Genomic DNA, 16,450 nt, shown 5'->3' on the forward strand with positions numbered 1-16,450 from the left:
TTACCAGTGATGGTTGAATTGGGAGTGAATGTCGTAGTCGGGACCATCATCGTGCGAATTGGGTGGAATTCCAGCAGCTTATTGACAACAACATTGATCTCAATCAGCCTCTTGAATCTCCCGAAGATATCGAAGCAACAGTCAGCTCTATTCAAACTGCAGTTATTCAGGCTCGCCAAAACCACATCCCAGAAACGATTCAGGTGAGTGACTGTTCAAATTGATTCCATTACTAAACATTTGATTAGGCTTCGGAACCTCTATCGAAGGCAGTACCAACGTACTGGTATTCGAGAGAGGAAACGACAGTATAATCAGTTAACCAAGGTTATCCAGGCCAGAATGATTGATCTCCGTAACAAAAAACTCGCAAAAGATATTAGTAAACTTCCGAATAACTCCAAGCCTTTTTGGAGGCTCGCTAAAATTCTCAAGACCAAGTCTAATCCTATTCCTCCTCTTCTTCAACCTGATAATTCAGAACGATCGATAACACCTGCCGAAAAGGCTAATGCAATTGGCAACCATTTCGCTAGTTCACACAATCTTGGCCAGAACATTACAAGTCCATTTGAAGCTTCGGCGAATGATACTGTAAGGGCTATTGACAATATCCATTCTGTACCTCAAGAGAGTGAAATCATCTCGACTGCAGAGGTTATCTCGGTTATACGCTCGTTGAAGAATATGAAGGCCCCCGGCTTCGACAGTATATTTAACATTGAGTTGAAACATCTTAGTAACAACTTATATGAAATTATGACTTCTGTCTTCAACAGATGTCTATCACTTGGCTACTTCCCCTCGAGTTGGAAGTTGGCAAAAGTGATCCCGATACTAAAACCCGGAAAAGATCCTTCTTCTTCAAAGAGCTATCGACCAATTAGCCTTCTCCCAGCATTTTCGAAAGTATTCGAAAAAATTATATTAACGCGCATTCTTGCTTTTGCAGATGAGCACAATATATTTTTGGATGAGCAGTTTGGATTCCGAAAAGGTCACTCTACAATTCACCAGCTTCGTAGAGTATACAATATAATCAGACGAAACAAGTCAGTTTCAAAATCATCTGCCATGGCACTTCTTGATGTTGAAAAAGCATTTGATAATGTTTGGCATAATGGTCTCATTTACAAGCTTCAGAACTTTGGTTTTCCTACATACTTGATAAAAATTATAAAAAATTATCTTTCTGATAGAGCGTTCAATGTTTCTATAAACAATATTTCATCAGAGAAATTCATTGTGAATGCAGGTGTTCCTCAAGGATCCATCTTGGGACCAATTCTTTTCAATATCTACACTTCAAGCTTGGTTTTAAAGTCTGTGTTAGGGAACATTTTTCGATGAGAACAAAAGTCCCCCTACTTTCATGTATTTGCAATGCCGATTTCCCCAAAGCTGCCTGGTTTTGATGGCTGTGTTAGGGAAACCGTAAATCGGGCCAATCAGAACGATGCAGTTAGGGCGTTTAGATAATGCCTAATATTTTACAGTTATTCAATTGTTTATCTAATGAAAAACAACATTTTGTTAGTTGCGATAGATGCGTAGAAATATTCCCTATCAAGTGATGCAAACATCTCTCCTATCCAGTAAGAAATGTTCGAGCTATAAGCATTCGAAATCTTTCATTTTTTCCTGCATGTTCTGTGTTTAGGTTTTCATTTTACCCTCCATATATTCCGGTTATACGTAGTCCCACGTCAAAACGGCAAATGGTTTTAAAAGTTATAGTTTCTGCAGCAAATTATTTATTGTGCATTCGTCTACATTCGAATTAAAGGTAAAACCTTGTAAAATTATATAGATTTCAATTTATAATTTTTCTCATTGATTTTTAAAGAGGTAAGCGGCCACAGGAGGTTACTCAGCTGGAGGTGCTGGAACCGGGTTTTGTGCCGCTTAAAGATAATTAACTGCCACATCCGCAGCAACCGGCCTGGGAGGAACCATTCGTGCCCGAGGAATGATATTTGGTCTCACTCCGTAAGCATTGTTGATCTGCTGAACGACAATTCTGCGAGCTTTTTCCAACCGATCGGTGTTATTGTTGCGGAAACAGCCGAGTTGATATAGATAGAGCAACACTCCTACGAAAACTACCGTTAAGCATCTTGCCGGAGACGAGTATAGATATACAGGTCGGACTCGATTATATGTGATTCGATTATATACAATTTTGGACTCGATTATATACAGCTTGGAAAAACAAAAATTTTCTAGCTTATTTCAAGAAGGAAAGGAGAGCCTTTCAGCGTTAAGGTGAAGTTTAAGTGGCTATTACATGTGCAGTGGGGTAAAAATCGGGATTTTTTAAGATATTGCTTGAATTTTCACCAGGAATTGTTTAGAACGATATTGCAGCCAAATAATGAAAGATAGAAGTTGGGCGTCAAAGAACGAATTGTAGAGCGGTTAAAGAACTTCAATTTAATTGTTGCAAAACAATGTAGTTCAATTTAAAATTTTAGGATAAAATTAATAATAACACATTAAAAATTATTAACTTTGAAGTTTTTCACTTCCAAAATGTTATTAACATCCACTAATTGAGTTGTTCCACTACTAATCCTGTACTAATTTTTCTCATCTTGCAAATGAAATCATCAAAATTGTCTTCCTTAGCGTACTTTTTAATGTAGAGCCAGTTTGAAGCAACAGAGTCCGAAACAAAAAAAAAACTATCTCTTCTCTGTTCTATAACTCTGTCATTGTTGAAATTCGAAAATATGCGTAGGAGTATTTTTTTCATCAAATATAATCGTCTATCACCTCCTAAGACAATCTGGAAAAATTATTTTTTTTCGTGTGAGAAAGGTGTTTTCTGACTTAAAGGGGATGAATCAAAAATCAAATTCCTCTTTTATTTTCAAAAATCGAAAAATACATGTAAAAAAAACAAATAAAAAAAAATTTGACTCGATTATATACAGTGAACAGAAATCAAAAACTGTATATAATCGAGTCCGCGCTGTACCACGGTCATCAGGATTCACACCCGACACAAGCTAAAGAAAATGTCCAACCAGTCACGGTTTTCTTGCTCCTCGACCACAATATTAGGAAACCTTCTAGCCGGGCAGCGCCCGCCTCCGCAACTGTCGCAGGTTGTGCTTTAAGTGTTCCAACAGCGGTAATGGCAGTGGCAGTGCCCGAGGGTACATTTGATGAAGCAGCTGCTGATGGTGAAGTTTCCGCGCCCACTCCAATCGTAGGTGATGATGGCATTGGAGAGCTTGCACTGTTTGGTATCGTGGATTGACTAGATGATCCTTGATTGACAGGTGTTGGCGCTGGTCCGGGATCGCCCCATTCGAAGTTATCGAAGCTGGAATGCTACCGGCTGATGGCATTGGCGAGAGGTATGGGTAGTATGCTAGGTTCGACAAAGTATGTGCGAATATTGGATTTGGAGGGATGTTAGCTGCTGATAGATTTGGCGGAGGGCTCTACATTGGTGAAGCTGTCATTGCAAGTTTGCTGGGGCACTTGGAATCAATGTTGGTGGATTGGTCTGTCCATTAGATATCACATTGATTTGAGTTTGCTGACCTTCATAATGGCGGATCTAATATAATGCTATCTTTTCTTCCCGATGTGCGGAAATGCGAATAGTGCTGTTACATTTAAGAAAGAAACAAATGACAATCTTACATTTTTTTTTTAGAATATCCTCCTCAGATGGACTCTCATTTGCAAATTTTGTTTTTGAATTGATCTTTTTGTACACAAATGCGATAGAGCGCACCAAATCTAAACAGTGCCCTTTAGGAATTTAGTAAATATCATTACCTCCAGAGATGCCAGCAGAAGGTCTTCGTCGAAAATATGAAATGTTGATGTGTATAAATACCTGCCAGCTACCTTTGTAATCGTGAGAATAGTAAAGTGATGTTTGAAAAACTGCAGGGAATTGAGTCAAGACATATAGAAAAGAAATACGATAGCCCTGTAGACTGCAACAGAATAGAGTCTCCGATAAAAATTTAATATCAGTAAAATTGCGAACTTGTCTGCAAATTTGGCATCCTTGCAATGATGATAAACAAATTTCGAAATAATTCGAAGACGAACGGATTGATAAATGTGCTTAATCGAAGTCGAACGGGTTACAAAATGCATTATTTTGCCAATTTCAACCCGTTCGGGATCCGGAATAGAGGTGAATTCCTTAATATTTTCCTTCGTTGATCGTATTGTTGTGAACCTATTCACGTTGGAGAGCATATTCGAACATATTCGTTGGCCGAGGCATTTTGATGTAATGTAATACTTTACTATTTTTGAAAGCATAGGCAGCCGTGGCAGTGTTCCGAGCTCTGCAATACAATTTTCTTACCCAATGTTAAAGTTGCTTAAACTTACATTATACACCCATTAAACGTAAAAATAATAATTGTATTGAAATCAATAAAATTTTATTCTATTGATTTTCATGACATGAAACGCTATGACTAAGGAATAACATTTTATTGAGTAGTTTTTATAGCTGTTTCGATGATGTTGTCTGGCATCAGTGTCGAAAAAATAACGAATTTCACCAAACAAACAAAACCATGGTCGAAGATTGGAAAATGAAAATTTAACTTTCAGAGCACTTGCTCGAGTTTTGATGGGAAGTGTGCGAAAACGATCATTTTCTTCACACTGTTTCGCAAAATTATAGATTTTCGGGCGAGTGATGAAGGAGGGACATGAAAGAAATGAGCGCCATTGTGGCTAGCTTCCACTTTAACCTTAATATAGAGAAAACATATTGGAAACGGAAAAAGTAATTTTCTTTTATAATTTTTAGTTTGTGTTTAATTCAACCCAATGCGAATTTTAATTGGACTAACAACACCTACACTATACCATATGTAGAGCATATGGGAAATCACTTTTTCTAATATTTCTTCACTTCTACAATTTTTCTCGCCGCTTAACCAAACGACCCGTTCTCGAGCGGAAAAACAGCTTGATTTTTTATTTATGAAAATTGAAATAAATCGTTTCACCGTCAGGAAAAGCAACAGGCGCATCACGCCACGTTTCGCGCCAATGAACGAGTTGATAGCTAAAACTAATAATCAGCATTTTTAGGCTATAAAAGAGTTAGCGCCATGTGGCTCAATCTCTTTTTCGCGTGTAGATCGGTGCAGTGAGGTTTAAGTATTTGACTTTAAGAAAAGTGAATAATAAAGTGTTTTTTAAAAACTCGTTTGTTCAAAGAACAAACATAACTGGCGCAGTCGGTAGGATAAGTATCGAAGTGAACTAAAAGAGACCCAGCGACAGGAACCGAGAAAAGCCACGTCATCCAACAGGGGATTAATCACCAGGAACGACGCTTCATCGAGGAACGACAGCTAAGGCCCGCTTCGATCTTGTGAACACATGTGGAAAATAATAACGTAAGTCATTTTTATCCTTTTACTGTGGAAAAATTGCAAAAGCAAGAAAATGCCTAGCAACCGATCAAGTGAAATTGAGCAGCTCCAAGCTACTGTGGCTGAGCTCCAAGAAATGCTGCTTAGCAGTGGAAGACAGTTTGACAATTATAGACTGCCTGACCCGATTCGAAACATGTCTGAATTCACAGGCATCAAAAAGGAATTACCTGCCTGGCTTGAAGAGCTAGAAGAAATATACCAAATGTACTTAGTGAAGGGAGAACACAACGCTCCCGACACGATACCCAGCCACTATATGAGGGCTATTAAAAATAAAATAAAAGGTGATGCGCGCACCGTTCTATGCGCAAACGGAAATCCTAATACCATACCTGGCATAAAACGGGTTCTGTCGGAAATTTATGGCGATCAGAAAGATCTAGCCACAAACTTGTCTCACCTATTTCACATGAAACGAGGTGATAGAAATAACCATAAATTTTATACGGATGTAAAAGAATTATCCACAAAAATCAAGATGAACCTATCGCTTAATCCACTGCAAACAAATGATCTGATTGAAATACTAATAGTTACCAAATATTTAGACAACATAGGCGAGCCACTCGCATCCATAATAAGACAATCCAAACCTACCACATTAGAAGATGCATACCAATCGGTATGCATCAACCAAAACGCTGAGGTGCGAAATCGCCCATCATACAGTAAATTCCCACGACAAAAAGACAACTACAAAGACAAACCGAACAGCAACGGCGAAGCGAAATCCAATCCCCCTCGCTTCAAACCCGCGGCAAAACCATTTCATAAGAACAAAGCCGAAGTTCACAATAACGAAGTGAACGACGACACCGACAACGACAAAGACAATGACGATGACGATGACACTGCAAGCGAAACAGGAGACGAAATAAATTTTCAAACCGTTCGTGTAGCAAACATGCCAACATGAACTTTATTCCATACCTGCGCCTGTCCACCACGAAGGGATATTTAAATTTCCTAGTGGATACTGGCGCTAATAAATCATACATCAACCCTGAGCACGTTAATATATCGACAAAAATTAAACGACCAGCCGTTATAAATAACAAGAACGGAAAGTTTCTTATAGATCGCGTGGTAAACACAAATTTGCTCCCGGAAGTATCCGATGAAAAACTTCCGTACTATGTCTTCAGATTTCATGATTTCTTTGACGGCCTTATAGGCTATGAAAATTTAGCTGCCATGGGTGCGGTAATCGACACCTCCAGAGCATTTGTTACATTTAGTAATCGTAGATACACGGTGTCAAAATATTTCCCCACTTCTATCAATTTCCACGGCACCGATGAAAACCTATTCGAAATCTGCACCACAACGAACGGCTCATTTTTAATTGATAAGGAAATCAGTTTGAATCCTAACGTAATTTTAAAACCAGGCGTTTATGAAGCAAATAATTATAAAGCTTTCGTGCATCTAACCAAGAAAGGTGAACAAGGCCACACGGCACTTCAGCCATTCCCTAGTGACGCTTTCGAACTAGAAATCAATCATCAGAAGGTAAATCCTCGTTTGAATTTCCCATCAGAACACCTGAATAACGAAGAGAAAAATGCTTTGATCAAAACACTCAGATCATTCAAAGACGTATTCTTTGCGGATGATGAAAAGCTAACCTTTACACACGAGGTAAAGCATTCTATTAATACAACGGATGAAAAACCCATCCATCAAAAAACATATAAATATCCTTACCACCTCCGTAAGGAAGTTTCAACCCAAATTACAAAAATGTTGGAAAACGGTATAATTAGAGAATCCTCTTCACAATGGACCTCCCCCATCTGGGTCGTACCGAAAAAACTCGACAACTCTGGGAAACGAAAATATCGCATTGTTGTCGATTATAGAAAATTGAATGAAAAAACCCCGGCGGATCGATATCCGATTCCTGAGGTGAGCGAAATCTTAGACCGACTAGGAAAAGCTCAGTATTTTACAGTGCTCGACTTAGCTAGTGGTTTCCACCAGATTGAAGTCGACCCTAAAGACATCCCGAAAACCGCTTTCAATATTGATAATGGCAAGTACGAGTTTCTTCGTATGCCATTTGGACTGAAAAACGCGCCTGCGACTTTTCAGCGTCTTATGGATACAGTGTTGAGAAAACATTTAGGGATCCGATGTTTCGTCTATATGGACGACATCATCATTTACAGTACTAATCTTCAAAGTCATTTAGAGGACATCAAAAAAGTTCTCCAAACCCTTAGGGATGCGAACTTGAAAATTCAATGTGACAAATCCGACTTCCTTCGAAAGGAAGTAGCTTTCCTAGGACATGTCGTCACAATAGACGGGGTAAAACCCAATCCTAATAAGATAGAGGCTATAAAGTCTTGGCCTCTACCAAAAACCTCCAAAGAATTAAAATCGTTCCTCGGAACTATAAGTTATTATAGACGATTCATTCCTAAATTCGCCCATATTGCAAAACCCATGACTTCAAAACTCAGAGGTAAAAATAAAATCATCGATATTGATCATGATTACGAGAGAGCATTTGAAGAGCTAAAAACAATCATGACAACAGAAACACTTTTGGCTTACCCTAACTTCGATAATCCGTTTATTCTTACAACGGACGCATCAAATGTTGCCATTGGGGCAGTTCTAGCTCAATTACATGACGGAAAGGAACGGCCTATTGCATACCTATCCAGGACATTGAGCAGAGCTGAAGAAAAGTATTCAGCCACGGCGAAAGAGCTTTTGGCCATTTATTTTGCTGCCAAAACCTTTAGACCGTACCTTTATGGTAGAGAGTTCACGATTTATACGGATCACGAACCTCTTACAAAGGAATTAAAGTTAACAGATTCCACGGGAAGAGTTACAAGACAAAGGCTCTACTTGGAACAATTTGATTTTAAAATAATTTATAAGAAGGGCAAGCAAAACGTTGTTGCTGATGGCCTTTCAAGGATTCCACGCACAGAATTGAACCTAAACGAAGAACTATCTAATCAATTTTTCGATAATGACCCGATCTATGGACCAGAGATCATTAATAAATATGCGAACCAACTACTTATTTACAGAGCAGATGATGCTGCAAAGAGTCCATACCTTGCGTGTATGGTTTTTCCAAACCATTTTCGTCATGTATTTCACAAACCTGACTATACGGAAGACGACATAAAAGACATTCTGACAAGACACTTAGATCCGACGAAACTAAATGGTATTTTTGCCGACCTGAATATTGCCCGAATGTGCCAACACATTATCGATACAAATTTTAAAAATATTAAAGTTCATTTAACTAATATCAAACTTCCAGATTTAATTTCAGGTACCGATCAGAACGAATTTATAAGAAAATGTCACAGCTTCAATCATCGTGGATACAAACTAACATACGAGGAAGTACAGAAGTCAGTCTTCTTTCCCCGCATGTTGGCTAAAGTGAAAGAGTTCGTCAAAAACTGCGAATCTTGTAAATTTGCTAAGTATGAACGAAGACCATTCGTTATACCTCATTCTAGACGAATCTACAATGGACCATTCGAAAATGTTTTCATAGATGTCTTTATAAAGGAGACTGAAAAATTTCTTACTGTTGTAGATTCATTCTCAAAATTTGCACAGATTTACAAGATCATGCATGAGACAACAGATGAAATTCAAGAAACACTAATAAAATACTTCAAAACGTTTGGCATTCCCAAATTAATTACTTGTGATCAAGCCACAAGCTTTCGAAATTCAAGATTCAAAGAATTTTTGGAAAATTATGGCATCTCCTTGCATTTTGCCAGCTGCAGTGACAGTAATGGTATCGTGGAACGATTCCACAGTACTTTGCTAGAAATGTACATGGCCAATCAGAAAAAAGTAGAGAATCTAAATTTATACGAAGGTCTTGCCATGATCACAGCGATTTATAACGAAACCAAACATTCGTCAATAAATTTAAAACCGAGAGAAGTTATTTTCGGCACTTGTAGTTCTCTCAATCCAATAGAAATCAACCTATCAAAACAAAAAACATTACAAAACGCAAAGGACTCATTAACGAATCAGGCACACAAACAAAATTCGAAAATACCTTTAGTAACTAAAGAAGAATTCAAACAACTAAACAAACAAAGATTATTGGTGAAAGGCAAAGCTAAGCCCACACCTAGAGGACATAGATACAGACTAATAGACATTACAAATGAGACAGAAAAAACAGTAACCGACCAGGCCGGAATTAAAACACATAAAAAACACATTAAGAAAAACTTTACAGATAACTAAGACACAGACTTTTCTATCACAGACTATGGCTCTGGCTTTGGACAACGACGAATGGCAAAATTTTAGTACACGATTTAGACAAGAGCCCGGTAGCAATCATACATTTAGGAAAAGCTTATGTAAGCAACAATTATTTTAGGATACTGCACCGAGTAGATCTCATTAAATTACAAAACTCTGTTGAAACACTTTTATATCATGCAAAAACAAATATAGATTCAGCTGATTTCCTAAGCGTATTAATTCAAACTAAAGTAACGAAACTAGAACAGACATTTTTGAAATTAAAACCCTCTACTAGAGTTAGAAGATGGGAAAAACTAGGTTCACTTTGGAAGTACATTTCAGGTAGCCCCGATGCAGAAGATTTAAGGATTATAAACTCAACTTCAAATAGTCTGATAAATGCGAATGAAAAGCAAATCAAAATTAATCACATATTCGAAGACAGAATTAATAAATTAACAGAAAAAGTGAATAACGTAACAATAATACTGAATAATACAGCATTGAAAAACGATAAGGATTTCAGATCAGTAGGTTTGCTCTTTTGCTTAGATGAACTCACACAACAATTAGAAGATTTAGAGGAGGCAATAGTTTTGGCTCAACACAACATCCCAAGCAGCAGAATTATCAATGCAGAGGAAATCACGAGAATTCATCATCTTCTGGAAGGAAACAATTTTATAGCAGGAGCCTTGGACTTCGCTAGTGCATACGTGGTTTCATCCAAGGAATCCATTGCCTACATACTGAAGGTACCACGAATCAAGGATGCTGAATATGATCTCAACTTCATCGAACCAGTTATCTTCAATAACTCCCGTATATCCATCTCAACCAACTATTATCTACAAGGTCCGTCATCTTTTGCGCTAAAATCCCTCTGCGAAATGAGTAGAAACGTCTATGTATGCTCAAGTACGCAGCTTGAACCAATAACCAAATGCATTCAACAATTGATGAGAGGTGAATCAGCTACATGCCCAATGGAAAGAACCTACACCAATGGTATTATCAAACGAGTCGATGACTCAAACGTGATTATCAATGACGCGGAAATATCAATAACATCGAACTGCTCATTGAATCATAGAAAACTTAAGGGATCTTTCCTCGTACAGTTTTCAAACTGCACACTTTTTATCAACGACGAAATGTACTCCAACATTAATAAAGAAGTTCAACTGGCATCATTCGTTCCAACAACGGGATTGACGGTAAATTTTACTACGATTACAAACAAATTCCCTATAGAATACTTACAGAAGTTACATCTGGAACAACGTGGTCATATCAAACACATCAATCTAAGGACAGATAACATCCAATGGAAACTCGAACTCTTTGGGTGGACATCGTTTGGATTCGGTTCAACAATAACAATTATTTTCATCGTAGCTCTATCATTTTGGATCTGGAATAGACTCCCATCGAGATCATCAATGTCGCATCTAGAGGAACTTCAAAGTCATCAGAACCCGGAAGAACCATCGGAACCTAACAGACAAACTCGCCCGAAGATCACTATGGTACCGCAAGCATAAATCCAGAAAACAGAAAGCCGAGGACGACTTTCATCCCAGGGGGAAGCCGTCAGGAAAAGCAACAGGCGCATCACGCCACGTTTCGCGCCAATGAACGAGTTGATAGCTAAAACTAATAATCAGCATTTTTAGGCTATAAAAGAGTTAGCGCCATGTGGCTCAATCTCTTTTTCGCGTGTAGATCGGTGCAGTGAGGTTTAAGTATTTGACTTTAAGAAAAGTGAATAATAAAGTGTTTTTTAAAAACTCGTTTGTTCAAAGAACAAACATAACTCACATATCAAGTAATTTTCACCACAACACAAAATGTACACTTACACTTGTGATCATTTTTTCACAATACACGATCGGCCATTGATATGAAATTACACGAAGCAACATTTCGGTGGGAGCAAAAGCGCCCCCTATGTATTTGCAATGTTTCTTCTTATTTTCCTTTGTTTACGGAGACTTTAAATCTAACGATTCAATCGTCTCCGATTTTCTTTTCTACTATTTTTATTATTCTAGTTTCAAATGTTCTATATTTTCCTGTAAAGTCCTGTTTCTTTCAAAAATTCAATTAAGTTATTCTCCTGAATGTCATCATTACTCAATATGTCCCTTAGGTTTTTTCCAATATTAATCCTAATTCTAGCATCCTTCGTATGTTGACAATCCAGTAGTAAGTGACTTACAGAGATGGGAGCCTCGTTGCAAGAGCATTGAGGTTTTTCTTTATTTCTTTGAAAAAGATATGTATGAGTGACCTTTGTATGGCCGATTCGAAGACGGGTGAGAAGCCGTCTTTCCTTACTGTTGTTTCTGTCATGCCATGGAAGAGTGGTATTTTTAATTTTTTGAGGAAAAGTTGGTCTGTTGTTTCTCCAGGCTATGTTCCAACTTTGGTGGATCTGCTGTTTTACCCAAAGTTTCGCATCGGAGCGAGGAATGGGTACATTAGGGGGTTCTTGAATTCTGCCCCTACCGGCTAATTTGTCGGCGACAATATTTCCAGGAATTCCGGTATCACCGGGAATCCAACAGAAGCTGCCTCAGATTTTTATCTGAGGCAGCTTCTTCTATTGCAATGATCCATGGGTGAAGGTTTTTACCTTTTCGAAGAGCCCGGAGACAGCTCGCGGGATCATAAAACAGAACAATAGGAAGAGAATCATGTGTGCACTCTTGGGTAGCGATTAGAAGCGAAAATGCTTCTGCGCTAAAAATAGTGCATTGTGGAGGAAGCGAGAAACTACCAGTATATCGGTTTTCAAAAATACCGCAACCGACACCATCAGTGCTTAGTGTACTTGATGTTCAAACTGGAATTTTGTTACTACGAGGTGATTGAGGCCTTCACTTTTGATGGGAGATCTTCTGCACGAACTTCCTTGAGTAAATCAAGGTTAACATTCGGCGGTTTTACATTCCAATTCCTTTCCATGACCGTCAAATGTACACATATATCGGGAAGATTCTAATTCGTGTGTTCTTTGAATTGGTCCTTTGCCCGAGATATTAATGTAACATCATGGTCACGGTCAGGAATTGAAAGGTAACGAATAGCTCTATTTGTTACAATCTTCGTAACGAGTCGATCAAATGGTAGTTGCCCACTCTCTGCCATAACAGCGAGGGTAGGACTTGTAACGAAGGCACCAATGGCTATCTTTATTGCCTTGTTATATACCGGTTCGATCGTTTTTAGTGGTTTTTCACCACCTCGGCTGAAGATGCTTACTCCATAGAGAATTTTTGGTATTAACCAAGCATTTATTATCCGTAAAAGAGATTTCCTATGTCCCAAAGCTAGATTGCCAGAAATCGCCTTCAATAGATTCAATCTATTGCGGGCATCTTTTTTGACCATCTGAGCATGTGGTTTAAAAATCAGTCTCTTATCAAAAGTTACTCCAAGTATTTTGAGAGTTTTGACTGAGGGAATTTGGGTTTCGAAAATTTTAGGGTTGGAAACTTTGAAGTGAGCTTTGGGATTACATATATGCAGAAGTTTTGATTTTTCGGGGATATATCGAAACCAGCCCCGTTTTGAACAGAATCAATCGCTTTCTGAAGTCTTTTGACGTAGGACTACGTCTTACATTTCTATACCGGGGTGTAAAATCAAAGTTTCGAAAACGAAAGCGTTACGCCGGAGACCGAGATTTTGAGCGTTAATAGCTCCTAAACAACTGAACGAAATGGTATGATAAACACTTCATTCGATAGATAAAATGTCTACGCGTTCTATACTTGTTACTTTCTGATCCAAAAACTTGTTTCAATAGTCTTAAAATTGCTTTCAAAACAGGCTATTGAAATCACCAATCGGTATATAAGCGAGCGCCGCTCGGAAATCCACTTAGTTCTAATTGAACAGCGATTGGAGCATGTTGTCGCTGTTGTGGTGAAGCTCTTCGTTTATCATGAAAGCGCGAATGAACGGTGTCTCTAAGAGCCTGTTTGTGCACCTTAGGCCAGAAGGGAATCCATCAGGAGGAGAGTGATGCCACAAACTGTTCCCCGGGAAGATCTCGAAGCAGCCGCTACAAACACACACACATACACGCACGGAATTCTTTCCGTTTGGATGCCATTCAGCATCGAGAAAGATCCGGAAAATAATCTGCCAGTTCCTCTGGGAATTTAAAAATACATTCATGCGAAAGAGTTTATTTGAATGTTTTCTATCCATGTAACACTGTGACCAAATATGTTTCAATCAAGTGCTATTAACAGATGGTTATCGAGTTAGCATTAACCACTGGTGGGCTTCCAGTATCGAGGAAAATGTGGAAATATCTAATCGTTACTGAAAATAATCTGCCAATTCCTCTGGGAATTTAAAAATACATTCATGTGAAAGAGTTTATTAGAATGTTTTCTATCCATGTAACACTGTGACCAAATACATTTGGTTTTGTGATTTTTCAATCAATCGCAATTAACAGAATAGCTTCTGAAGATTATTCTTCCCCATCAGTAGAATATTTCCGTATCCAATATTGTATGCGCCCGCAATCGATTATTGCTCAGTCGCCGAAAGTTCCGAGCTCAGAGAGTTCATTCCCCTCTAGTTTGCCTTCCAAATTGCCATCGTAAACCATGCCTTCTCTCGATTCAATCACGCACAAAAAGCATACTTAAGCGATATTCTGGTGGTGAGACGCATTCATTTTTCGTGAGGACATCGACAAGACAACATCGTTGCTGAGGGTGCTGGACGGCGAAGGATCGAGATCTGCCCTGAAACGCAGGCAGTTTGTTTGAACCTGTGAGGGAGCACAGAGAAGCCGATCCTTCAGGAGAAGAGAAGGTGACCATCGAAGCAACCGCTACACACACATATACACGCACGGAATTCTTACCGTTTGGATGCCATTCAGCATCGAGAAAGATCCGGAAAATAATCTGCCAGTTCCTCTGGGAATTTAAAAATACATTCATGTGAAAGAATTTATTTGAATGTTTTCTATCTATGTAACACTGTGACCAAATATGTTTCAATCAAGTGCTATTAACAGATGGTTATCGAGTTAGCATAAACCACTGGTGGGCTTCCAGTATCGAGGAAAATGTGGTAATATCTAATCGTTACTGAAAATAATCTGCCAGTTCCTCTGGGAATTTAAAATTACATTCATGTGAAAGAGTTTATTTTAATGTTTTCTATCCATGTAACACTGTGACCAAGTACATTTGGTTTTGTGATTTTTCAATCAATCGCAATTAACAGAATAGCTTCTGAAGATTATTCTTCCCTATCAGTAGAATATTTCCGTATCCAATATTGGATGCATAAAACCTTGTGCATCCAACGTAACACTCTCGTTTTCGAAGTCCCCCAAATATTCATTCATTCAGAATGAATTCAGATTCAAATTCAAACAAATGATCTCTAAATCAACGATAGTCCTACGTCACCCTTGCGGTTATACCATAGATATAACCCACTTCCTGTTTTTCTTGTTGCTGATGCAGTGACGCTAACTGAAACTAGCACAATGTCGCTAGTAGTAGCACAATGTCGCATAGACAAGAATTTTTACATTTTCCGGATTTTTTGCAAAAAGGGACTGCATAATAATTATGAAGAGGGTTGGCGATACAACCGAGCCTTGGGGAATTCCCCTTTCTTGGATTTTCAATGAAGATTTTTTGTTGTTGACTATGACTCTGAGTTCTATTTTCTAGGAAACTTTTCACATAGAAACCTAGTCTTCCACGGATCACCCAGTCGAAGAGACTCTTCAATACTGGATATCTCCATGCTGATCAAATGCTTTACTTAGATAAAGTGATGCCACATCTGCGTGGTGATCTTTCTCAATAACGTCATGTACAATAGCCTGTAGATCTTCGAGGTGATCTTCTGTGCATTTTCCCGCACGAAAAGCGAACTGTCTTGGATCGAGCAGCTTATTAGACTCTAAAAAGGTCTTTAGGCGTCGATTTACTATCCTTTCTAGAACTTTTCCAACACAACTCAAAAGAGTCCAAAATTGTATAGAAGATGTTGGTTTTGACTACGTCTTTCATTTCTGTACCGGGGTGTTAGTTCAAAGTTTCTAAAACGAGAGAGTGACGCTGGACTGCAAGGTTTTGAATGTTAATACCTCTTTACCGGCTGGATGGAGTGGTATAATAATCACTTCATCCAAGAGATAAAATGTCAACGAATTATATGATTGTCACTTATCGGTTCAAAAGCTTAAAAATTGCTTTGAAAGCAAGCTATTGAAATCATAACAATCTTGCTCATTGATGATGATTGGTGATCGCAATGTGTTCCCGAACACGGTCACAAAATATAGGCACATGAAGAAACCGTGATTTGTTTTGCTCGCTTGCATGAGTGTTTGGGCATTGAGCTTCGTATTACGGAATGGAGGAGTAGGCATGACAATATGGGGTTGCAGGAGAAATGAACACACTTTTAAAATCAAAATTATGAATGAGAATTAATTTTCCCAAAAAAAAATTAGTACTCTATGTAAATGAAAATCACTTTTGCTTGCAAGTAGTGAAAAAATATCATGCAAAAATTGTGTCTCTAGATAATTTTATATTATAATGTTATGTTCTGGTGAGAATATCTGAAAAATCTGAAAATCGTTTAAATTAGGGTCATAACGACGTACGTCTAATAGGTAAATAACACCAAGAAAAAAATTTCATACAAATTTTAGCAATTTAAAACTGCTTTAAGGGCGACTGATAGAGAAT

The 16,450-nt window shown here is 38.2% G+C and overlaps 1 protein-coding gene across 1 annotated transcript in view; it reads right to left on the minus strand.

Annotated features, from left to right (window-relative positions):
- Window positions 1-16,450, minus strand: part of LOC129781445 (uncharacterized) — a 324,032-nt gene that overhangs the window by 81,401 nt on the left and 226,181 nt on the right. The gene's annotated exons all lie outside the window — the stretch shown is intronic.

Source organism: Toxorhynchites rutilus, unplaced genomic scaffold (genome assembly GCF_029784135.1).
Source record: "Toxorhynchites rutilus septentrionalis strain SRP unplaced genomic scaffold, ASM2978413v1 HiC_scaffold_10, whole genome shotgun sequence".
In the NCBI taxonomy this organism is placed as follows: domain Eukaryota; kingdom Metazoa; phylum Arthropoda; class Insecta; order Diptera; family Culicidae; genus Toxorhynchites; species Toxorhynchites rutilus.